The sequence below is a fragment of the Bombina bombina genome, chromosome 3, assembly GCF_027579735.1.
Source record: "Bombina bombina isolate aBomBom1 chromosome 3, aBomBom1.pri, whole genome shotgun sequence".
NCBI classification, from domain to species: Eukaryota; Metazoa; Chordata; class Amphibia; order Anura; family Bombinatoridae; genus Bombina; species Bombina bombina.
Window position 1 is genome coordinate 849,817,448 of NC_069501.1, and position 27,551 is coordinate 849,844,998.

Below are 27,551 nucleotides of genomic sequence, written 5' to 3' on the forward strand. Positions count from 1 at the left end.
ATAGTTAAATACATTTTTGAAACAGTTGTATCTTTTATAAGAAGAATTTTTGCTAATATCATATATATTAAAAAATTAGTCTATTGAAAACTGAAATGCATCCACGTGGATTTCAATCTTGGCTGAAATGTCCGTTTAATAACTGTCCCTAATTGGTCAAAAACCTAGGTTACACTAAGCCAACGCCCACTGCTTAATGAACACTAACAATTACTTTTTAATGTTTGTTTATATATATTTTGAAAAATATAAACATGGTATTCTATATAAACATTTAAAGGGATGTGAAACCCATTTTTTCCTTTCTTGATTTAAACAGAGCATGTGATTTTAAACAACTTTCCAATTTATTATTATGATCATTTATTTCTATAGCGTCGCCAAATTCTGTAGCGCTGGGTACAATGATAGGGGTATACAATGACAACATTTTGATAAAAATACAAAACATAAAACTAATCAAATCTAGTACAGGAGGAAGAGGGCCCTGCTCCGGAGAGCTCACAGTCTACAGGTTTAGGGTGCAGAGACATAAGGTTGGGGTAGCTTGTTACATCAGTTGTATTTGCAGTAGTGAGTCAGGCAGTTCATGTATTAGTTTGGTTCGGATGAGGGATGGAGGAGATATGGTACGTCTCTCTGAATAGGTGAGTTTTCAAGGAGTGTCTGAAGCTATACAAGGTTGGAGACAGTCTTATGGAGCGGGGTAGAGAGTTCCAGAGGACAGGAGCAGCACGTGCAAAGTCTTGGAGGCGGGAGTGGGACGTAGAGATAACAGGAGTGGAGAGACGTAGGTCAGAGGTTGATCGAAGAGGACGGGATGGGGAATATTTCACGATAAGAGAGGAAAGTGCTTGTAGTGTATATTATTGGCTCACCTGATGAGTTCTACTAGTTCCTAGAAGTGCAATGCTGCTTCTTCAACAAAGGCTACCAAGAGAATGAAGCAAATTCGATAATAAAAGTGTATTGGAAAGTTGTTTAAAACTGTATTCTCTATCTGAATTATGAAATACATTTTTTTGTCTTTAATGTCCCTTTAAGTTACTGGAGTTAATCCATGTAGCTAAAGCTATTTTGTATGTAGCTGTTGTGTGATTTTGTTCAGCTTAAAGAATCAAGGAAAAGTTCAATCTAATTATATAGATACATATGTATAATGACAAACACATATTTGTAAAGGGATATTTCACTTTATTTATTATTTATAAAATATCTACATTTGACAGTAAAAAAATTGTAATTATTTCAATCCTAATAATTGTATGTTTGTCAATTTATAATCAGTTTAACTTTGTTAATAAAAAATACTCAATATTTAGCAAACGTAATATTGTTTGGATTGATGGAAACTAAACAAAAAATAATTATAATAATTATATAATTCAACCATCTATTTATATACGTTCAGAGGGTGCAGAGGTAGCAACTGTGACCCAGTTTAAAAAAAAAATGTAATTCCCCCCCCCAATAAAAAACGTTGACCTGCCACTGCCTCCACTGATATCAGGCGAGTGTGACATGATGCTTCACTAGTGTATCTGTCTCTGACTACAGGGGTTAGTGTTTCTGTTTTACCCATTGGTGGTTATGTGTGTGTGTGTGTATATGTGTGTGTGTGTGTGTGTGTGTATATGTGTGTATATGTGTGTGTGTGTGTGTGTATGTATGTGACTGTGTGTGTATTTATGCATGTATGTATGTGTGTGTGTGTGTGTGTGTGTATGTATGTGACTGTGTGTGTATTTATGCATGTATGTATGTGTGTGTGTGTGTGTGTGTGTATATGTGTGTGTGTGTGTGTGTGTATGTATGTGACTGTGTATGTATTTATGCATGTATGTGTGTGTGTATGTTTGTGGAACCAGCAAATTACAGACCTTGTTACTACAGCATGGGGGGGGGGGGTAAACAGTGTCACTATACAGTACCACTATATACAGTACGGAGGGGCTGGACCATGTCACAGACTACTGTGGTCACTTTATAAAGTACTGGGACGGGTAGGGTCAGGCCAGCCATCTCACTGGCAGATTACAGACTGTCACTAACTCACTATATACAGTACTGGTGGGTTAAGCAGTGTCACTATATACAGCAATAGGGGGTCAGTCAATCTCACAGACTGTGGGCACAGGGTACCTTTTGCAGACATGTAACCTGATGCTAAATGTTAAAATAAATAAAAGAAATGTATCAAATTCACCTTTTATTTTTGGGGGGGGGGGGGGTTGAGTGGGGGGAGGGCCCTTCTTAGATTCTTGCACCTGGGCCCTGTGGTTTCTAGTTGCACCTCTGTATACGTTTTACTAAAATATTAAAGTGAATTATGATGTCTATCAAGTGTTACACAAATGTTTGGGATTATTGGCACTAGTATAAGTAGATATAGGAATTAATAGAATATAAATTGTAAATTCCGGTGCTACCCCCCATATAATATATGGAATTTGGATGTTTTTAGGAAAGAACCTTAGTGGGGGTTTAAATTATCACTCCTTCCTATAGAGTACGTAATAAAAGTCACAACTTTATTAAATATTAAGTTAAAAAGGAGAATATAATCTCCTAAATTATAAAAAACAAACAAACAACCAAATAAAGAATAAACTATGATGTCTGGTCACCCCTGTTTCCTGGCCGATAACAGCACACTTTGGCTTCAGGTGACAGGGATGACTAACATCTAGATAAAGTGTGTTAAAAAGAAAAGTGCAAAAAGACATGCATTATGAAGCACAAACGCGTTTCTGCTGTCTTAGCAGCCTTTTTCAATGTGAAATGACAAACCGAGGCCCGGGTGCTACCTCTTAATATACCTAAACCTATACCTTAATTATCCAATGATATCGTTGTAAAAGTTCTACGCCCCCTGGTTGTCCATTCCTGTGCATCGACGTATCATTTGGTGGGCATGTAATTCTAGTGTGTTTTTCAATTGGTTACCGGTTCGTATGTGTCATATTTGTTTATATGTGTGTAGAGTCCTGATTTTCACAATTTAGTTATTATCCATATCCAAAACAGTGTGCATATGGCTACATTGTGTTATTTAGAAGTAAAACATTCATTATACAAGCATCACGTTTTACATCAAGTCTGATCCGGTAATATCCTGTATCCGTTGTCATTGTGGATACACAGATTATTTGCAACATATCTTTATGTGTGTGTTACTGCGTACAGCCTCTATATGTGGATACACATTAGTACATCAGTCATTGTCATGCCGTATGATACTGGAATGACTCTTCCTCCATATGTTAATTATTGCTGTTCCAATGGACGAATTATAAGGTCAAGTACTGAATGACTGTCAGTTTGAACCAATTATATAAGTGTTACCGTAGTATTCACTATTACCTTCTACACTTAGTAATCTACATGTTATTTATTCTATTGTTATAATGACATGGTAGCAGAGCAGCATAGAGGTTCACTATGTATCTAATCATAACAGTGTCATACCTTTATCATTGTGTTTTCATGTGGGCTAAACAAAATACGTGTACTAAATCTATTAACTGAATCATATAAGAGGTAGTGTTTACCTTTCGTAACAATGTGTTCTTTAATTCATAGGTTATACATTGTAACCAAGGCAATCTGTTATAGCTGTCCACTATGAAGGTTTCCTAAATATAATCATATAGTGGGCAGAAGAACCTATTGCTTTCTTCTTAAGGGGACAGCAGTACCCACATACTCAGATACACTCCCAATTGCACAACACTTATGATATAAAAATAAAGATACATGATATAGGTTGTATAAGGGCAGCACTTAATAATGGTGAAATTACTTTTAGTGTATTATGTATCATAGAGTGGTGAATAATTTCCATATACTGTTTCGTACCAAATTACCATATATACGTTGTACCATAATGTCAGTGTATATTGACATGGAACTAATACTCAGTTACGTATATTATATATTTTTACTGTATAATCACAGATTTTGCATGGGTCCAGTAAAATGGTCTGAGAGTTATGATATCAGCTGCGGAGAGCTGGTTTTACATGCTCATGCACGATTTCCCCATAGACATTAATGGGGAGAGCCGGCTGAAAAAAAGTCACCTGCAAAAAAGCAGCGTAAAGCTCCGTAACGTTGCCCCATTGATTCCTATGGTGAAACAAAATTTATGTTTACACCTAACACCCTAACATGAACCCCGAGTCTAAACACCCCTAATCTTACACTTATTAACCCCTAACCCCAACACCTACATTATATTTATTAACCCCTAATCTGCTGACCCCGACATCGCCAACACCTACATTACTTATCAACCCCTAATCTGCTGCCCCCAACATCGCCGACACCACATATATTTATTAACCCCTAATCTCCCACCCCCAATGTCGCCGCAACCTACCCACACTTATTAACCCCTAATCTGCCACCCCCAACGTCGCAGTCACTATAATAAACATATTAACCCCTAAACCGCCGTACTCCCGCATCGCAAACACTAGTTAAATATTATTAACCCCTAATCTGCCGGCCCTAACATCGCCGCCACCTACCTACATTTATTTTCCCCTAATCTGCCGCCCCCAACGTCGCCGCCACTATACTAAATTTATCAACCCCTAAACCCAAGTCTAACCGTAACACCCCCTAACTTAAATATAATTAAAATAAATCTCAATAAAAATTCCTATCATTAACAAAATAATTCCTATTTAAAACTAAATACTTACCTATAAAATAAACCCTAAGCTAGCTACAATATAACTAATAGTTACATTGTATCTAGCTTAGGGTTTATTTTTATTTTACAGGCAAGTTTGTATTTATTTTAACAAGGTAGAATAGTTAGTAAATAGTTATTAACCATTTACTAACTACCTAGCTAAAATAACCCACACAACCAACCACCCAAATAAAATCCTAACTAAAAAGAACCTAAGCTCCCCATTGCCCTGAAAAGGGCATTTGTATGGGCATTGCCTTAAAAAGGGAATTTAGCTCTTTTTCTGCCTAAACCCTAACCTAAAAATAAAACCCACCCAATAAACTCTTAAAAAAAACTAACACTAACCCCCAAAGATCCACTTACAGTTTTGAAGACTGGACATCCATTCTCAACGAAGCCGGGAGAAGTCATCATCCAAATGGCATCTTCTATCTTCATCCATCCGGCGCAGAGCAGGTCCATCTTCAAGACATCCGGCGCGGAGCATCCTCTTCAATCGGTCTTCTTCCTGAATGAAGGTTCCTTTAAATGACGTCATCCAAGATGGGTTCACTTGAATTCCGATTGGCCGATAGAATTCTATCAGCCAATCGGAATTAAGGTTGAAAAAATCCTATTGGCTGATGCAATCAGCCAATAGGATTGAACTTCAATTCTATTGGCTGATCCAATCAGCTAATAGGATTGAGCTCGCATTCTTGAGAAAGCTGCAAAGCAAAACGTACGTCGGAACTGGAACTCTTAGAACTTTTATCTCACCACTACATCTATCATTTGCTTATAATGCCAGAGGCGGAGCAATTCCTTGCTAGTATTAGTTTGTGGCTGGTCAACGGTTAATCTTCTGCCTTCCATCCGCATCCATCCAGCTTATAGGTTTTCTGCTTAGAGTGATAATCACTGCATTGTCACTCATTAGTCCTCAATGTATGGTGTCAATTGTGCATTTGTGATGTTTTAATTATTTTTAATAAATATTACTTTTTATTACCTTCGTATGAGATACTGTTTGCCTACCAGTATAAAGTAGGTGTGCGCATTACCCTGAGCTTGGATTGGCTCCACAAAATGTGAGTAATCACTTGTTAGTACTCCACCATTTATTCCAAGTGGGCTACAGAATTACACTATGTTGTGTTTTTTCTTCCATTATTTTATTTGAGAACGAAATTAAAGACATTGACTGCAGAACATCCCTTCAGGAGTAAATATATCCTTCTAACCAATCAATGAACTTTTAGTTCACATTTTTCACATTTATATTATCTTATTTTCTTTTTGTGATTTATTTGTACATTTATTATATGAATATGTTTATTATAGTGACGGCGATGTCCGGAGCGGCAGATTAAGGGTTGATAATTTTATTATAGTGTTTGCGATGTGGGAGGGCCTCGGTTTAGGGGTTAATAGGTAGTTTATGGGTGTTAGTGTACTTTTTAGCACTTTAGTTATGAGTTTTATGCTACAGCTTTGTAACGTAAAACTCATAACTACTGACTTTAGATTGCGTTATGAATCTTGCGAGATAGGCTGTACCGCTCACTTTTTGGCCTCCCAGAAAAAGCTTGTAATATCAGCGCTATGGAAGTCCCATTGAAAAAAGACTTTACGCAAATTGCGTAAGTTAATTTGCGTTACAGCTTTTTTGACAAGACTCGTAATAGCAGTGGTAGTGAAAAAGCAGCATTATAACCCATAACGCTGCTTTTTCACTCATAATGCAAAACTCGTAATCTAGCCGTAAGTTATTAATATCAGCCATCAATCCAAATGGAAATATCAACCACATAAAAGATACCCAAATATCGAAAGTGGGGGGGCGGGAGGTAAACAGTGTCACTATACAGTACCACTATATACAGTACGGGGGGCTGGACCATGTCACAGACTACTGTGGTCACTTAATAAAGTACTGTTACGGGTAGGGTCAGGCCAGCCATCTCACCGGCAGATTACAGACTGTCACTAACTCACTATATACAGTACTAGTGGGTTAAGCAGTGTCAATATATACGGTACTAGGGGGTCAGACAATCTCAGACTGTGGGCACAGGGTACCTTTTGCAGACATGTAACCTGATTCACATTTTTTTTCTGTGTTAAATATTAAAAAAATAAAAAAAATAAAAGATATGTATCAAATTCACCTTTTGGGGGGTTGAGTGGGGGGGAGGGCCCTTCTTAGATTCTCGCCCCTGGGCCCTGTGGTTTCTAGTTACGTCTCTGTATACGTTTTACTAAAATATTAAAGTGAATTATGATGTCTATCAAGTGTTAAAATTAAGATGTCAAAACTAAAGGCAAAATATTGTTTTAAAAAAATAGTTAAAAGTGATAAAGTCATTATGAAATTCATCATCATAGCATTAACAGCAGGTGGGATGTAAAATGATAAAGAATAAAGTGCTGGTTTCAAGTGAAGTCAGTTTCACATACAAATCCTTACAGAAATTAAAGAGAACGAGAGAGAGAGAGAGAGAGAGAGAGAGAGAGAGAGAGAGAGAGAGAGAAGAGAGGGAACCTTCTGTATGTGTCCCATTCATCAGAGAATTTCTAGCACTGTGAAATATACGTTATGCAAGCACATAGATGTATTCAGTGGGGGTAGAGTACACCAAGCTACATGAAAACTACAAAGGGGACCTCCCATGGCTCATGAATAAGTTGAGGAAATGATCAGAAAAAAAATAGAGAGATGTTTAGACAGATGGCCCATTTAAAATGCTTGGGACAGGGCATAAGTAATTTTAATGAAACTTTAGATCTACCCTATTTTTTATTTTCTCTCAAACCCTCCCTAAAAGTTAGACATATAAATAGACATGTAATAAAATGCCATCAATTGTGAAATACAATATAAAGAAAAGAAGACTTTTTGTGCCCTATTAATATAATGAATTCATATGAGCAACAAAACCGTTCGACTGGCTAGATGAATAAAAACATGGCATGGTTAGATTAAAGCAATTGTAAAAAAAGAAATCAGCTGCCAAAGAAAACACAAATCTTGCTTTGCTATCGGAGGACTTCCAACATTTTTCAACATAAAAGTTCATCACTCTGTATGAAAGATGAAAGCTGTATTTCACACAATTGTTCAAATGCTAAAATCACATAAAGCAGCCCAAGCATTTTTCAGAGTGGTAGAGTGAGCTTTCCGTTCTGTGCTCTTAATTCAAAGTCAATGAGATTTCCACTTTTAACAAGGCCAACACACTTCAGTTACAACCTCCATGAATGATTTCTAAACTAGTATTTGCTAAAATATGTTAAAGTGAAAGTAAACACCTACACTTTAATATAAAAAAAGTTTAGTTATGCATAGAAAAAAAAGTTGCAATATACTTTCTTTAATTTTGCTGTTTTCATGTAAGTTAGGTCTTAAAATTGTGGCTTTTTCATTTTCAGAACCGAAAACTCATACTGCAGACTTACTAAGGCTAACCCAGTTACATATTTTTTCCATAATTAACTTTTAACAGAGGAGAACTGCAATATAATGAACTTTATATTAAAAATATGACAGTGGTTAGCCTTGTCAGCTTCAGACTCAACCCCAGGTTGGCTCCTCCAAATGAGGCAAGCGGTGAGTGGAGTTTGGCTATTGAAAATAAATTGCAGCAAACAAAATGTTAGTTTCTTGTAAAAATGTTTATACTGATATATTAGTGATATATAATTAAAAAAAGACAACATTAAAGAAAAAAATAATTTCTTGCTTAGGTGTAGTTTTAACCCCCCCCCAAAAAAAAATTCCCATGTACTTTGATTCTTTATTCTGCTGTTGTTTCCTAATTTTAAGGCCTCTTCCAGAGAGGCTGAAGTGTATTTTTGCAGGATTAAGTATCTTCATTATTTTACACAGTGATTGGTTAAAGGGATATTAAACCCAAATGTTTTCCTTCATGATTTAGACAGAGCATGCAATTTTAAGCAAGTTTCTAATTTACTCCTATTATTATTTTTTTGTTCTCTTGGTATCTTTATTTGAAAAAGCAGGAATGTAAGCTTAGGAGTCTGCCCATTTTTTTGTTCAGCACCCTGGGTATCCCCTGCTGATTGGTGGCTACTTTTAGCCACCAATCAGCAAGCGCTACCCAGGGAGCCTTCCAAATTTGTTCAAAAGAAGTAATTTTTAAAAGCCCAGGAAAAGGAAACTATCAAGTAGAAGGAGCTGAAATACAATTTGGGGGAGACTTGCCCGTCAGAGTTTTAACCAAAAGGCTAAGGTAGGTGATGTCTAAAACCTTGTGGGCCTTTGTTGCATTTCAGAATAGAAAGAATGAATTAGATTGATAAAAATACTTTATAGCTTGTTAGTAGAATTTTAAATGCTACTATAATTTACAACTAAATTATGTAAAAGCCAATCTAGAGTTACGTTGATTAGAACAAAGGGAAAAAAACTACAATCTCTTGATTAACCCTTTGAGTGCTAAGCACTTTCCCACCTGGGTGCTAAGGTTTTTTTTAAAGGGGTTTTTATTTTATATTTTTAAAAATATTTTTTTACTTACACTGTTGGAAAGGTTAGGCGATTACCTTTCCAACGGTGGGTCTTGGGGTTCTGTAGCTGCTTAGATGCCTGAGATACAGGCTTAAAAAGATATAAAATCCAAATTCAGTCCTTAAAACCTCTCAATCTTTGAGAAATATAAGATAAAGAAGCTCACAAGACTTTCCTAGACTGAGGCCGAAAGTCGCAAGCAAGCATAGACTCAGACCTGCAAAAAACAGAACCAAAAAAAGGTTCAGAGAGGAAAAATAGGTTTAGTCACTGGACGTTTCTTGACAAAAGCTTGGCAAAGCTCTGAATGCCAGGTTTAGCAATTTTCTTGTGGAATAACATGTAAAACACTGAAACATGACCTTTAAAGAGCTAGCAGATAAACCATTATATAAACCTTTTCTAAAAATTAAAAACTCCTAAAGGAATGTCAGCTAAAACCTAGTTCCTCCCACCAGTATTTTTTTTCCCCCCAAATGTTTTTATGTATGATTCTTGTAACAGGCCTTCTGGGTTGAATTAGGGTTTCAAATACAGCATCATAAAAGCCTCTTTGCGTTAACACTAGGTACTCAATCTCCAAGCCTTCAAATTAAGAGACTCAAGATCTTAATGATAGAAGGTGCCTTGAGGCAATAAGAAATTACTTAGTGTAAGATACCATGGCGGGCAACTGGACATCTGTACCAGATCTGCTAAACAACATTTGAGAAGCTAAGTTGGAACAATCAATTACTGGATATAGCTCTACTTTGATCTGAGCTCTTGTCAGCAGAAGAGTTGGAGGAAATAAGAAAAGACAAAAATGACCAGGGAGATTCTTATCTGAAACTCTGCCTATAGATCCCTGGATCTCGCAAAATATCTGAGACATTTGTTTTTCAATAGAGAAGCCATCAGGATTATCTTTGGTAGACCACATTGATCTATAATCTGGTTGCAAAAAGAAACCCTTCCTGGGTAGGTCTTGATTAAAAAAGTCTCAAACTTAATTAACTTTAGATTCTGGAACTCAATTGCAGAGAAAAAATGTTTAAATGTATCACTGATTCAAATATGATTTCACTATTGAGGAGTGAAATCCCAGCAAGAATAGTGCAAATCAATATGATGGACAAATATCCCTATGAGGATTGACTCATATGTTCCTTAATTAAGAACACTGAAAACACATATGGTATGTGTAAAATAATAGCATAAACAGATTATTGAATACTTCAATCAATATGTTGCAGACTGAAAACAGATACAAAGATACAGGGTGCTGAGAATGTCAATTCAGGAAATTGGTAATCCTTATAACTCCAATAGGATTTTATAACACAAAGTCTTACAGCACCTCTTAGTATGGTAACATTTAACTGAGGAGTATCACTTTAAGCGGATTAGACTTGCTTGCAGTTATTCAACTAAGTATGGAAATGATACTTTGTAAGAAAAGCAACAAAAGATACTTGCAGTTCAGTTTGGTTAACCCACCCTCCGGTCAGCTGACAATGATAGCCGTTACTCCTGAACGGTACTTGCAAACAAAGCAGGGGGAGAGTATTGAGAAGTGAGCTGATCTGTGCGGCAATCTCCGGTCTGATGCTTTGAGGCTCTGTAAGCTGAATTAGCTGCAGCAGAGGGATAAGTGGCAGTTTGCAGCTGCTGCTGCAGATTCAGTGTTGATTCAGCACAAGTAATAGTGCAGGTGAGGAAGGTTTAGTGGAAATTAGGAAACTGTAGCGAAAAATCCACACTGACTTCCTTTTCTGAACACTGGCAAATAAATTCAGTAGTAGGTGAAAAAAGGTTAAAGTCCACTTCAACTGAGAATAGATATAAACTTTAATTTGTAATCCAAATAGAGGCTTGCAATAGGAACACAAGCTGGGCTCAGGTAAAGGTAGATTACACTACAAAATACTAAGCAAGGAGCCACAGGAAATGGTGGAACTTATAACCTAGGCAACCAATGAGAAAGTTCCTATGCAAATCCCTGCTTAAAGGCACAGTGACCCTGACAGTATCCCAGTTTGGAACCCAAGAATCCCAAAAAGACTGTGACAGGCGTCCAAAAAAAAAGCGTAATTTGTCCACTACCAGAATCAAATCTGGAACCTTATGCAGATTTGGAAGAGGAAGAAGGCCTTTTGACTGTTTGGCCTTGTTCCAATTTGAAAAGGATGTCTAGGAACTGAAATATTTCTGTTTCTGTGAAGAAGACTTTAGGTTTCCAAGACCTTGACAGAGCTTATGACAGGGATTGAACCAGTGACCTTGGAAAGCAGTACTTGTAGGGCCATAGCTCTAACGCTACTCTGAATAATGAAAGTAATGAAACGATTGACAGCTCTAATTGTTCCTTTAGACCTTATGTTCTTAGGAAAAAAGGCTCCTTTACCTCCAGTCACAGAAGAAAAGATTGCGTCTTGAACAGGCCCAAACAAGATCTTCCAATGAAAAGGGACAGATAAAAAAGTATAGAGTGGAAACAATGTCAGCTGAACATGAATTCAACCATAAAGTATTTTTAGGAATATCAGCTAAAACCAATTTTGTTTTTTTAACATTTATATTGATTATATCACAAAAAAAGGCAATGGCAAATCTTATGTTTTTTTAATTATCACAAAGTCTGCTGCTTCAGTGTTTTTAGATCTTTTTGTCAGATGTTACTATGGTATACTGAAGTATAATTACAAGCATTTTATAAGTGTCAAAGGCTTTTATTGACAATTACATTAAGTTTATGCAAAGAGTCAATATTTGCAGTGTTGACCCTTCTTTTTCAAGACCTCTGCAATTCGCACTGGCATGCTGTCAATCAACTTCTGGACCACATCCTGACTGATGGCAGCCCATTCTTGCATAATCAATGCTTGGAGTTTGTCCAAATTTGTGGGGTTTTTTGTTCACCCTAATCTTGAGGATTGACCACAAGTTCTCAATGGGATTAAGGTCTGGGGAGTTTCCTGGCCATGGACTCAACATTTTGATGTTTGTTCCCCAAGCCACTTAGTTATCACTTTTGCCTTATGGTAAGGTGCACCATCATGTTGTCATCAAACTGTTCTTGGATGATTGGGAGACGTTCCTCTTGAAGGATGTTTTTGTACCATTCTTTAATTATGGCTGTGTTCTTAGGCAAAATTGTGAATGAGCCCACTCCCTTGGCTGAGAAGCAACCCCACACATGAATGGTCTCAGGATGCTTTACTGTTGGCATGACACAGGACTGATGGTATCGTTCACTTTTACAAGCACCGGGCTCGTGGGGTATATTTCAGTGAATAAGGCAAATAAGGATAAAACATTCGCTTTAAGGAGAAGAATCCTAGAAGTCCCAAATGAAAGATATCCCACTCCCATGCCGATGCTATGTCCCGGTTCTACGGCTATACGGACTGGGGGACCTCACTAATCAAGACCCAGAATCCTATCCCTAAAGTGGACTCTAATTATACAGCTTTCCTGTTTGAGAGATCAGGTATGGGATAAATATGGTGACCTTTTTGGCAGCGGCTGGCTGGCTAGTCACCAGTAAAGTCCATTGCTACCTGCAGCCTACATTTAGACATGGACACATTGGAGACTCAAAAACCCTAAAATGCAAACCATATTTGATTGAACTTATGTTTACTAACAGAGATCCGATACATTATTGCTAAGGAAGTTACTTCTTGTTATTTGTTCCGGGTTTAAAAAAAAAAAAAAAAAAAAAAAAAAAAATATATATATATATATATATATATATACACAGTATATATATATATATATATATATATATATATATATATATATATATATATACAGTATATATATATATATATATATATACACAGTATATATATATATATATATATATATATATATATATATATATATATATATTCTTTAAAATGCTCAGAGGCTTAATTTTATTTCACTTGTCACTAATGCCACACAGATAGACCCTTTTATTGTTTTTTCTCCCTCCCTGGTAAATACCCTGTGAAAAGACACCTAAAGTCTAATTACATTGCCGTGTTATCAGCGGCCAAGATGATATGGCTTAATCTTTTAAAATTTAAACTGGTATGTTCATTATTTTTATTCCAGGGAGTTAAGATAACAACCCCTCTTCTACCCTATATTTGCACCATTTATTTCTTGGAGTTATTTATTTACCATTTGTATTTCCATTTTTGGATATAAATATCCTATGACCAACTTCACTTGGGTAAGACTTCTATATATGTCTCGGATGTTAACCTCCTACGTATATTATTTAGCTCCTATTCAGTTCAGCTCCCACTGTACTTAGCTTAAGGGGTGTCTACCCACTATAGTACCTTTATTTCCATGCTGGATGACAAACATTAGATAATGCTGTGTCCTATATTGCTAATATTGTTAGGTCCTCAGGTTTATCGTTAAATGTTCCCTTGTGCATATACAGTTGTGCAATAGCAATCCCACGGTGATCTCACATAGATTACTACATTTGACTTTTTTTTTTTGTGTGTGGTCACCCATTTCAAAAATATATCCCCTTCACTACGCTTAAATCACCACATTCTATACCATTAACAAGTATGATAAAGGGGCCAATTTATCAACCGCCGTATGGGCCCCAATGCCTTTGTTTCTGTGCAAGCCTTCAGGCTCGCCGGAAACCAGAGTTAACTCGTCTGCTACCTCTGAGGTGGCGGACAGCAATACCCCCGATTGCATACGATCGCGTTGATTGACACCGCCTGCTAGCGGCCGATTGGCTGCGAATCTAGTGAAATGCTTGTGCAATGATAAATGCCGTATGCTGTTGGCATTTATCGATGTCCGCTCGCAGTAAAATAAAATCGGCCCCATAGTGTTTACTCCTCCATTTAGTTGATATTATGATTTTGCATGCTTTCATCACCTGATCCACCACCTGATATTAGCTCTTCTACCATGTATTAATCTCAAGATATTTTACTTCTATCTCTAATAACCAAAAGTGCTGGTTTGATATATAATAAAAAGAAAAAAAACAAGGTTCAACAGTTGGGATGCGTTTTATAGCCTTGCATTTCTTATAGTACTAGGAGGTCCTAGAGTGGCCTTGGGTGTCATGTTGAAGGCATAAAGTTTGTTTGGCAATTATATTGTGACTAATATTAATGGAAATTGTCTTGAAATTGTAATTTTCTTAACCTGTTTAGCATATACTGGATTTATGTCTGGAAATAATCTCTATGTATGGATTCTTTTTTTTTACATGTAAAATTTATATGCCTTGATTTGAACTTTAACCCCTTAATGACCACAGCACTTTTCCATTTTCTGTCCGTTTGGGACCAAGGCTATTTTTACATTTTTGCGGTCTTTGTGTTTAGCTGTAATTTCCCTCTTACTCATTTACTGTACCCACACATATTATATACCGTTGTTCTCGCCATTAAATGGACTTTCTAAAGATACCATTATTTTCATCATATCTTATAATTTACTATAAAAAAAATTATAAAATATGAGGAAAAAATGGAAAAAAACACACTTTTTCTAACTTTGACCCCCAAAATCTGTTACACATCTACAACCACCAAAAAACACCCATGCTAAATAGTTTCTAAATTTTGTCCAGAGTTTATAAATACCCAATGTTTACATGTTCTTTGCTTTTTTTGCAAGTTATAGGGCCATAAATATAAGTAGCACTTTGCTATTTCCAAACCACTTTTTTTCAAAATTAGCGCTAGTTACATTGGAACACTGATATCTTTCAGGAATCCCTGAATATCCCTTGACATGTATATATATATTTTTTAGAAGACATCCCAAAGTATTGATCTAGGCCCATTTTGGTATATTTCATGCCACCATTTCACCGCCAAATGCGATCAAATAAAAAAAAAAAGTAAAATTTTTCCAAATTTTAGGTTTCTCACTGAAATCATTAACAAACATTTTGTGCAATTATGGCACAAATGGTTGTAAATGCTTCTCTGGGATCCCCTTTGTTCAGAAATAGCAGACATATATCGCTTTGGCGTTGTTTTTAAGTAATTAGAAGTCCGCTAAATGCTGCTGCACACCACAAGTGTATTATGCTCAGCAGTGCAGGGGTTAATTAGGGAACTTGTAGGGAGCTTGTAGGGTTAATTTTAGCTTTAGTGTAGTGTAGTAGACAACCCCAAGTATTGATCTAGGCCCATTTTGGTATATTTCAGGCCACCATTTCACCGCCAAATACGATTAAATTAAAAAAAATAGTCAACTTTTTCACAAACTTTAGGTTTCTCACTGAAATTATTTAGAAACAACTTGTGCAATTATGGTACAAATGGTTGTAAATGATTCTCTGGGATCCCCTTTGTTCAGAAATAGCAGACATATATGGCTTTGGTGTTGCTTTTTGGTAATTAAAAGGCCGCTAAATGCCACTGCGCACAAAACGTGAATTATGCCCAGCAGTGAAGGGGTTAATTAGGTAGCTTGTAGGGAGCTTGCAGGGTTAATTTTAGCTTTAGTGTAGAGATCAGCTTCCCACCTGACACATCAGACCCCCTGATCCCTCCCATAGAGCTCTCTTCCCTCCCCCACCCCACAATTGTCCCCGCCATCTTAAGTACTGGCAGAAAGTCTGCCAGTACTAAAATAAAAGGGTTTTTTTTTTACTTTTTTTTTTTTTTTAAGCATATTTACATATGCTGCTATGTAGGATCCCCCCTTAGCCCCCAACCTCTCTGATCCCCCCCAAAACAGCTCTCTACCCCCCCCACTGCCTTATTGGGGGCCATCTTGGGTACTGGCAGCTGTCTGCCAGTACCCAGTTTGCATATAAAAATGGTTTTTTTTTTCATTTATTTCAGTTTTTTCTGTAGTGTAGCTCCCCCCCCCCCCCCAGATCAATCCCCCACCCCCTCCCAGATCCCTTCCATTACGTTTTATTTGTATTATTTTGTACAAAAATATGTACAAGTTTCTGTAGTGTAAGCGGTTCCCACCCGCTCCCTCCCCGTGCACGCGCCCTCCCGCCGCCCCCTGTGCACGCGCGCGCGCCTGTGCATGCCCCCGGCGATCCCACCCCCAATCCCGCCCCCCTCTCTGACTAAGAAGCCATCGATGGCCGCCCACCCACCTCCCATTTACGCTCCCACCCACCAACGAATGCGGCCATCAATGTCCGGTGCAGAGAGGGCCACAGAGTGGCTCTCTCTGCACCGGAGGGGCAAAAATTGTTATTGCAGGATGCCTCGATATTGAGGCATCCTGCAATAACCGGAAAGCAGCTGGAAGTGATCAGGATCGCTTCCAGCTGCTTTCCAAACCGAGGACGTGCAGGGTACGTTCTCAGGCATTAACTGCCTTTTTTCTGAGGACGTACCCTGCACGTCCTCGGTCGTTAAGGGGTTAATAAAAAAAAAACAAAAAAAAAACAACAAATTTTTTTTAAAGGGATAGTCTAGTCAAGATTAAACTGTCATGATTCAGAGAAAGCAATTTTAAGGAAATTTCTAATTTACTCCTATTATCAATTTTTATTCTCTCTCGTTATCTTTATTTGAAAAAGCAAGAATGGTTCAGCAGCTAGGTAGCACTTGCTGATTAGTGTCTAAATGTAACCACCAATCAGCAAATGCAACTCAGGTGCTGAACCAAAAATGGGCTGGCTCCTAAGCTTACAATCTTGCTTTTTCATACCAAGAGAACAAAGAAAAGGTGATAAAAAAGTTGCTTTTAATTGCATTCTCTATCTGAATCATGAAAGCTTAATTTTGACTAGACTATCCATTTACAAGGTTGTGACCATTCTTCATTATTATTAGTGGCAACAACAGAGGTAGCTGGAAAAAAACATGTCCTAAGACTAGACATTTTAAACTGAATTAGTGCTTTAGCCAAATTAATATTTATCTATGTCCAGTGGTACATTGTCTAAAGGATGATAGAGTAACTTCACCCTAGAGGATCTTCCACCATTATCCAAGGGCTATATCCCTCAGATGAACATCTGCAATCTCTGAGACTACAAGGAAGTCCTCGGCTAAAAGGAAAAAAGAACAACCTTGACTCTCAACTTTTTAGAACGTGAAATTTCTTATGAGCAAAAGATAGGTATGATGTGCTTATGATTAAAGATTATTTCTACGGCAAAAATCTATATTCATTTAATTTATGGTGGAATAAAATTGAATCAGTGAGAGAGTTTTCTGGTTCACTTTTATCTCCACCATAACATAAATGAAAATTGATTTTGCCATGGAAATATTCTTTATCAATCCTATTGTATGCTGATGAGAGCGAACAAGTTCAAAACAGCTGTCCAGAAGTGTTTTTGTTTTTTTGCTGCACTTGTGGCTAAAACACAGTCATGGGAGCAAATAGTCAAAAAATCATTTTTCAGAACTGTGATGCACAGTTGCAATTAGATGCTGTTTAATTACCAAAACCAGTAACAAACCCATACATGTCTGGTATACCTGAACAAAGGAGATCATAAAAAAAGATTTTGTCTTACAATAGCTCAGGTTGGGTATAAATAACTTTTGTAAGAAATCTATGCTTGTGAAAACGTTAATAATTGTTTAACATATTTGTTATATATTGTGGTATTTATCGGCACGCAAATAAATGCTCACAGATCAATACCTTGGGTTGCATATTTTTATAATATAGATTTGTTGCTAAGGTTTGAGAATTTTAACAGTTTTTTTCATACCAAATGAGCTGCTAACCCATTGCTTGAACGTACATAAAATCCTCTTTCAGAACTGTAATGCAAAGCAACAATTATAGGCCTTCCAATTACCATAGTAAATGACAAAACCCATATATGTTTAGTATTGCTGAACACAGGAGATCATACAGAAGATTTTAGGACTATTTGCCCTATGAATGCACAGGCTGTGTGTAAATAATTTCAGCGAGAAATGTAGAATTTGTGAAATAGTATTTTTTTTTGTTATACAGTGGCATGGAATGTAAAAAAGCTGTTCCTAGATCAATGCCTTGGGCGGAACTAGGTTCACTATTATGAACCTTTTTTTAAGACCGTAGCTGCTTAATTAGCATTTCAGGCTTGCTTGAACAAGATTACTGGACTATTGCATATGAACAGTAGCCCTTCTCTGTGCTCTGTAAGCTGCGCTGCCATATAACTACACTAGTCAGTAGTTTGCATAATCAACAAATGAATGATAACAAGACAATGCAATAGCACTTAGTCTGAACTTCAAATGAGTAGATTTTTTTTCTGACAAATTTCAAAGTTATGTCTATTTCCACTCCTCCCTGCATCATGTGACAGCCATCAGCCAATCACAAATAAACATACGTATATTCTGCGACTTCTTGCACATGCTTAGTAGGAGCTGGTGACTCTAAGTGTAATGAATTATGAAAGTTTCATTTTGACTTGAGTGTCCCTTTAACAATAAAGTGTGCATTATATTTTGCAAAAAGTGAATACGCAAAGTTTTTTAAACACTGTAACTTCTCACAAAAGGACTCAATATTTGAGCTTCAAATAAAGGTGATTCTAGCAACTTCACTTATATTAAAAAGGATGTTGATTAATCTATGTCAGATGTTCCAAATACAGAGAATGTTTTTTCTTTTATTTAAAGGGACAGTCTATACCAGAATTTTTATTGTTTTAAAAGATAGATAATCCCTTTATTACCCATTCCCCAGTTTTGCATAACCAACACAGTCATATTAATTTACGTTTAACCTCTGTGATTATCTTGTATCTAAGCCTCTGCAAACTGCCCCTTTACTTCAGTTATTTTGACAGACTTAAATTTATATAAAATTATATAAAACTACCTTTAGGTTGCATGATTAAGCCGTAAATATTGTCTAAATAACCTAAGATGTTGATGTTTACACTTGGTCTCATCCCCGTTCCAAGCTATCCCATTTTACTGAAGAAATTATATAAATATTCCAAAATCCAAGCCTCTTCCGGTCCCAAGCAGTTTGGATAAAGGGTTTTGCACCTGTAATTAGTTTTAAAAATTAATTAAAAAACCCCCCACAAAGGCACTGTTTCTCTTTAAACGGAGTTATAGGAAACATGGTATGATTCTCTAGTAACTGGGGCAAAATTTGCACAAAACAATTCGGCTTTTATGGGGTTAAATGAATTATATCTTATTAATTATAAGATAAAAGGACAGCCATACATATTTTGGTTGATCCATATGAAATACATATTCACAAACTTTATCCCTCTTTCCTTTCCTTAAAGTGTCAGTAAACATTAAAAATAATGTTATATAATTCTGCACATAGTGCAGAATTATATAACATTATATTAGCGCAATCTTTATAAAACAAAATTTCTCCTTTGAATTTTAAAAAAACCTGCTGTTTTACAGACCCGCTCTCTGTGATCTGCTGAGCGGGTCTGTTTTTTTCAAACAGCGCATCAGGCCAGCTGTATAGTCACTGTCCGGCCCGACCGCGCCATAGCACTAAGTGCAGCTCGCTCCTGCTGTCTGACAGAGCAGGAGCGAGCTGCACTTAGTGCTATGGCGCTGTCTTTATGTTATTTTAATAGCCGGGTACGATTATGATGTTAACATTATTTTTAAGGTTTACTGTCCCTTTAAACAAAACAATAAAATTATATCTTAAGAAACGCCCATTTCAGAAGAAACAGAATGTGAGTAACTGAACGCTTGATGTTACATGAATGTTTACTTTCTTTAGAACAAGCTCAACCAAGAAAGGTTCTGGGGTCACAATGTGTCTCAATTGTATTTAATCTGAGTCTCTTTTTTTTCTCTCCACTGAATACTCTAGAAATCCGAACTCTTGAGGAAGTATTTAGTACTTTGATGTTATAATAGCAATATTCCCCCAGCAACAAACATGTACAGAAATACAGAAAAGTGAAGCGTGCACATGCTATATGTATATGTGTACCAAATTGATATGCCGATATTGGCATTTTTAAGTGTCATAGCAATGGCAGATAGCTAGCTAAACATTGTTCATTTGAAAGAAAGTAAAATAATAAAAGATCTGCATAAAAAAAAACTTTTTTCCGGTCAAAATTTAAATGCACATAGATGAATTACATCTTTAGATAGAAACATATTTACAAATTACATGTATTGGCAAAATGCTTCTTGCAAAAGTTATCACTGTTTTAGTGTTAGCACTGCTAGATATTATTAGTATTATCATCAGCTATTTGTAGAGCACCAACAGATTCCACAGCGATATTCTCGGTGCACTAGCATTTTAAATTCTGCAGCTGGTCAGAGAGTCAGTGGGGCTTGTATTATGTCAATGATCTAAATTGAGTCATTATCAGATTATACAAGTACCTTAGGCTCTCTGAGAAAGTGCAAAAATGTTGGTGCAAGGACGATATTTAACCCCTTAATGACCACAATGTACCATGTACATCACTGGTCAATAAGGGATTGTCTTCTTATAATAGGAAGGGTCTTATACCCTCCCTTCCTATCGTTGGTGAGACTGCGCTATAAAAAATAAGCAACCCCCATATAAAGACTGGTCACTAATTTGTTAAGTACATTTTTGCAAATAAATGTATATTGCAAAAATGTTTCTAGTCAAAAAGGAAAGGCACCTGTATGAATTCCAATGTTGGATGGAATGTCCCTTTAAATATGAAAATGCAAGTGTTACAAAAGTGAGATTAGCTTTAGAAAACCAGTTACATTTTATGACTACAGATGTAAATCAGAAGTTGGACAGTCCCCTCTCCAAGAGCAGAAATAGTAAGAATTACAGATGAAATTAACCTTTGGTTTATGTATTTCCCATTTCTCTTGATCCTCAAGCTTCTGTGAAAACACAGAACAGGATAATTTAGCAGTAATTCCTCAATCAAAACTGAGCTTCATGAGACTCTACTATAAAGAAATAATCTCTCCCATGGTCCAATTTGTCATTGCAAAGAGTCAAGTGAGGATGTTGTATTACCCAGAATGTCTGATGAAATAAATACTACAATATTAAATGTCAAGAGAAATGCTATCAGTTCTGTGATATGATCCTTTTATTTTGTTTTTTCTCATAAAACTTAAAAAGGGCAGAGCATCTTCAAAAACAATACGAGTGGTGTACAGAATATTTGCTTAAAATATTTTGTTGAGGCATTGTGTAATACAGTATATTGCATTCCAACATATATTTTCATTGATTAAAGGGACAGTCTACTTGAATTGTTTTATTGTTTAAAAAAGAAAATTTATGCTTACCTGATAAATGTATTTCTTTTTTGACACAATGAGTTCACGGATCATCTTAATTACTAATGGGCTATTCACCTCCTGGTCAGCAGGAGGAGGCAAAGAGCACCACAACAGAGCTGTTAAATAGCTCCTCCCTTCACTCCCACTCCAGTCATTCGACCAAAGTTAAGGAAAGAAAGGAAAAGCCAAGGTGCAGAGGTGTCTGACGTTTACAAGGACTAACAACCTGTCAAGAACATGGCAGGCCGTGGACTCATCGTGTCAAAACAGAAATACATTTATCAGGTAAGCATAAATTTTCTTTTCTTTTTTATTACACGATGAGTCCACGGATCATCTTAATTACTAATGGGATTCAATACCCAAGCTAGAGTACACGGATGATACGGGAGGGACAAGACAGGAAACCTAAACTGAAGGCACTACTGCTTGAAAAACCCTACTCCCAAAAGTGGCCTCCACCGAGATAAAAATGCAAAATTAATAGAACTTCGAAAAAGTGTAAAGATCGAACCAAGTTGCAGCCTTGCAAATCTGTTTCACAGAAGCCTCATTCTTGAACGTCCATGAGGAAACAACGGCCCTCGTTGAATGAGCCGCAACTCTCTCTGGATGCTGTAGACCAGCAATCTTAAACGCAAAACGTATAATACTCTTCAGCCAGAAAGAAAGAGAGGCAGCTTTCTGGTCCTTACTTTCTCCTGAGAAAACCACAAATAAAGCAAAAGACTGGCGAAATCCTTAGTCGCCAGCAGGTAAAACGTTTAAACCACAGACCACGTCCAAATTGTGCAGAAGACGTTCTTTCTAAGAAGAAAGATTAGGACACAAGGAAGGAAGAACAATCCCCTGATTAATGTCCCGATCAGAAACAACCTTAGGAAGAAATCCTAATTTAGAATGAAAACTACCTTACGGAACAAAATAGACAGATATTTGACTCTTTAGGGAACTTGCTGATAAAACCTTCACCAAGCTTCTCAGAGAAAGGACATAATTCCATGAATCCGAAGACTACTCCAAAAGTAGTCTCAAAATTTGCACCAATAGAGATATATACACCATATCTTATGGTAAATCCTTCTGGAAAACAGCATTACGAACCGGAATCATGGTCACTATGACCGAGTCAGAAAAACTCCACTTTAGACAAAATTGAGCGTTCAATCTCCAAGTATCCATTTTCAGAGAAACTAGATATGAGTGAGGAAAGGACACTCAAATTAGAAGGTCCTTCCTATACGTAAGTCTCCAAGGTGGCAGAGACTATATGTCCACCAGATCTGCATACCAAATCCTGCGAGGCCAAGCTGGTGCAATGAAGATCACCGAGGCCCTCTCCTACTGAACTCGAGCAATAACCGAGGAAGAATAGCCAACGGAGGAAATAGGTATGCTAGACTGAAGGTCCAAGTTACAGCCAAGGCATCTATCAGTACAGCCTAAGGGTCCCTGGACCTCGGCCTGTACCTCGGGAGCTTGGTATTCTGCCGATATGCCAAGAGATCTAATCCCAGCTGACTCCATTTTGAGAAACAGGCTGGAAAACACTTCCGGATGGAGCTTCCAATCCCCTGATGAAAGGTCTGCCGTACTCAGGAAATCTGCCTCCCAGATGTCCACCCCTGAGATGTGGATCACCAACAGACAGCAAGAATGGACCTAAGCCCATTGAATTATTTTGGTTACCACTGTCATCGCTAAGGAACTTCTCGTTCCTTCCTGATGAACGATGCAAACCACTGAAGTTATGTTGTCCGACTGGAACCCGATAAACTGGACCGAGGCTAACTAGGGCCAGGCCAGAAAGCATTGAGGATCGCTCTCAACTCCAAAATGGGAAGTAGAAGAACAGACTCTGATCCAAACTCCCTGAGCCCTTAGAGAGCCCCAGACTGCTCCCCATCCTAGAAGGCTGGCATTTGTTGTCACAATCACCCAAGATAGTCTGCGACAGCAGGCTTCCTGGGAGAGATGATCCAGAGGCATGTTTAACTGTAGAGTCCTGAGGTGGAACTGAACAAATGGGATGACCGCCACCATCAGCCCGACTACCTCCATGCACTGAACCACTGATGGTTGAGGGGTGGACTGAAGATCTAGACAAGCTTCAAAAATCTTTAATGTCCTGACTTCTGTCAGAAAAATCATCATAGATAGTAAATCTAATATCGTTCCCAAGAAAGTGTTTTGGAGTGGACAGAGCAAGCTCTTCTTCCATCTCCCTGTTCCAAAAATCCATTAAATATATGGTCCCCAGATAGGGGACGCATAAGATATGTAACTGATAAGAACAGATACTACACTTGATCTTAGCCAAGAGGCCAAGAAGCGATCCTGTGTTTTGAACTAAGGAACTCTTTTCCAAATTTACCTTCCATCCGTGAGATCTCAGGAGGAATAACAACGTTTCTGTGTGGGATCTTTCTTGTAGAAAGGATGGTGCCTGGACTAATGTGTTGGCCAAATAGGGCGACACTGAAATGTCCCTTAACCGAAGCACTGCCAACAGCGGACCCAAAATCTCAGAGAAAGTCTGGGAGCTATAGCAAGACCGACCGGAAGAGTCATGGATTTGAAAAGTTTGTCTAGAAAATCAAACCTTAGAAACTCGTGATGATCCCTATGAATGGGAACATGCAAATACACATCCTCTATTTCTCAGTGTCATATATTGACCCTCTTGAAATAAGGAAGAGTGAAACGAATTGCTTCCATATTAAAGGACTATCGCTCCCACGTCAGAGAGGTCTCCTAAGCAGTGGAAAAATGCCTCTCATCTTCTGCAGATAATCATTAAAGCAAAGATCTGCCCCTGGAAGAAAAAGTCCTCACTCCAGACTGTATCCTAAGGATACAGAGTCTTCCTGGATTGGGGGCAGGCCTAGCCTGCTGTCTCTTTATCTAGCAGGATACTTGAATTGCATTCCCCTATTCCCGAGGAAATGAATGTCCCTTTTCCTCTCGAATATCAGAGAGAATTTCTGCCTAAATGGGTCCAAACTATGTCTTCCCTTGCAGGGAATCACCCAAAAGTTTATACTCAGATGAGGTATCCGCAAACCCTAACTTTCTTGACGCTCTGCGGGCCATATGGCAAAAACCTGAAAACTTAGCTCCCAGCTTAAACCTTGAAGAGGAGCATCAGGGATAAAGAAGTCGACTAACATAATTGTCTTAATCATATCCCGGACTTCTTTGAAAGAAGTGTCTGTCTGATAGAATCAGACCATTCACCAAAACAGTATGCCACCACACTGGTGACAAAGCAATAAAAACCGCAGTTAGATGGAAACTCTGACGTACACCCCATCCCTGGGCACTATTGACAAGACTCCAGGATAGAGTCTGCTATATCTGGAGAAAAAAGGGGGGACCCAGTTTCTCCCTGACTTTGTAAAGTGCACTGGACTTATTAGGATTGACTACGCCGATAATGTCGGAGTCATCCAGGGAATCAGAGACCTTCTAATAACAAACGGAAGTGTTAAAGCCTAAGCTAAAAGGAAACTCTTCTGTATCAACGAAAGGAATTACACAGAGAGAGTCTGAGATTTCCCCCTTATCTATTACTGAAGTATCCCCCACTTCATGCTTCAAGGAGGATAATTAGGAAAAGCTACTACTGAATCAGCAATGATTAAATACATCAGATATTGTGTTAATGATTTTAGGAAGCAATGTTTTGACAAATAACCCCAGGTGGAGTTAGTGAAGAGGCGCAGGGCACTGCATGGGTGGGTTATAAAATACTTTGCACTTTTGGAGAAAAAAATGTTTCGTTTTTGTTTTTTTATTTTTATAGAAAGGATATCTCCATTCATATCAAAACATAAGGAGATACTTTGTAGGATTTCTTGGAACACTCTGCACACATATGGGTGAATAATCCAAGAAAAAAACAACCCAGAAAAAAATGTTACTGTCTCTAACTTTTAAAGTGAAACATCTTGTTACTGTCGCTTTAAATCTTTAACAATCTTTAACAAGTAACTTCTAAATTAATAACAGACTGATCAGCTTCAGCTTGGCAGCTGCTAGTTCGAGAGAATAAATGTCAAACACCTCACACTGTCAATATGAACCCTGAGCTCTTCTTCTTATAAGCTCATCAGATATGGTAATAGGAGATCTCCCGGTCGGCTACTATTAAATCACCGGGAGATTAGAACACAGTCCCCTTCAACACCTCACCCTGAGCTCGTCTGTGTATAGCTCATCAGATATGATAATGGGAGAACTCCCAGTCGGCTATTATTAAACCGCCGGGGCATGAGAACACAAGTCCCATTCAAATATTTTTACTAAGCGGAACTCCTCACACTGAGCCCGTCTTAGAACACGCATCAGACTTGTCAATAGGGGATCTCCCGGTCGGCTATCATGAAATCGCCAGGAGATGAGAGCACATGTCCCATGCAGCCCCAGTTCTGTGTTTAAACTGTCCTAAAGTGTCCCCTAAGCATCTGGGGGAATCTATCTATAACCCTCTGATAAAGAGGTCAAATCCAATGAGGTATAATAAAGATTAAGTGTCCAACCTTTCTTCTGAGCCTTTTAAACCCCCAGAATAAAGTTAGCACTTACCTCATTATCTCTTGCCGGACAGTAAGGCAGTTCCCAGGTTTGCGAGGTCCTCTCCCTCACATGGACCTGTAATTTAAAACGAAAGTTCTGAGTAATATCCCTCAGATTTTCTTGGCAAGTGCAGCAAAAATTACATGGGAGGCGCAGTGAGAATTATGTTCCACAAGTTCCCATTGCTCTAAAGCCACCAAAGCTCTACTGTAAAGACTGATATGGACTAAGGCTAAACCCTAGGACAAAGCAGCACTCTCTGGCACTACTTTAAAAATAATAAACTCTTGATTGAATAATCTAATCTAACACCTCACTTTACCTCTTCCTATCACTAACGTAGGCAAAGGGAATGACTGGAGTGGGAGGGAAGGGAGGAGCTATTTAACAGCTCTGCTGTGGTGCCCTTTGCCTCCTCCTGCTGACCAGGAGGTGAATATCCCATTAGCAATTAAGATGATCCGTGGACTCATCGTTTCATAAAAAAGAAAGATAGATAATCCCTTTATTACCCATTCCCCAGTTTTACATAACCAACACAGTTATATATTTTTTTTTTATTGAAGTTCAACAAAGTATACAAGTGATATATATCATCAAACAATAATAGTACATATTCCCAATCATGAGATATCAAGGTATAAACCACAAGTAAAAACATATGCAAAATATATCAAGATGACATAAGATGAAGAATATAAAAGTTGCTTAGTACACCAGTGAAGTTCCCAATTTACTAGATGGAGAGTATAACCGAAGATGGATCTGAGTTAGAGCTTAAAGGAGATGGTGAGAATAGGGAATGTATGTGTACAATTGTAAAAAAATAAAAAAAAAAAATCGCATTTGCTTCTTCAAAAGGTAACTTCTATTTATTTTGATTACATTTAAACGCACTTTGTAAGCGATGCTGACCAGTCTAGCTAAGATAAGTGAAGAAAGTGAGGTCAGCGTTATGATAGGAAATAAGAGTTACTACTACAAGAGTTGCAAGGATTGCGGTATAAGCAAGATGAACCGCGTAAGCAGTCCTCCTAAACTAGGAGGTCCATTATGCAGTGGGGAGCGGAGGTGAGTATTCGAGTGTTGCAGGTAAAGTATACTAACAAAAAATACACAGCATAATGTTTAGTGCAACACAGTTATATTAATACACACATTACTTCTGTAATTACCTTGTATCTAAAGCCTCTGCACATTGCCCCCTTAGCTTAGTGCTTTTGACAGACATGCAGTATAGCCAATCAGTGCAGACTCCTAAATAACTCCATGGGAGTGAGCACAGTGTTCTCTATATGACACACATAAAATAGTACTCTCTAACTGTGAAAAACTTTAAAAATGTTCTGAGCCAAGAGGTGGTTTTCAACAGTTTAGAAATCAGTTTGAGCCTTGATACCACCAAGGGAACAATGCAAATTTGATGCTAAAACTAAATTGGACAGTTGTTTAAAATTGCATGGCCTATCTGAATCATGAAAGTTTAATTTTGACTAGACTGTCCCTTTAACAACAAAAATATAAGACATTTTTTATGACATAGAAGCTTACTCTTGCAGTTCATTATCTGTAT

At 37.6% G+C, this 27,551-nt stretch overlaps 1 protein-coding gene and 1 non-coding gene across 2 annotated transcripts in view; both read right to left on the reverse strand.

Annotated features, from left to right (window-relative positions):
- Positions 1-27,551, reverse strand: part of PCCA (propionyl-CoA carboxylase subunit alpha) — an 863,696-nt gene that overhangs the window by 405,711 nt on the left and 430,434 nt on the right. The window lies entirely within an intron of this gene.
- On the reverse strand, positions 23,555-23,736 carry LOC128654938 (U2 spliceosomal RNA). Its single transcript, XR_008401576.1, has one exon. It is a non-coding gene; the product is annotated as a U2 spliceosomal RNA (small nuclear RNA).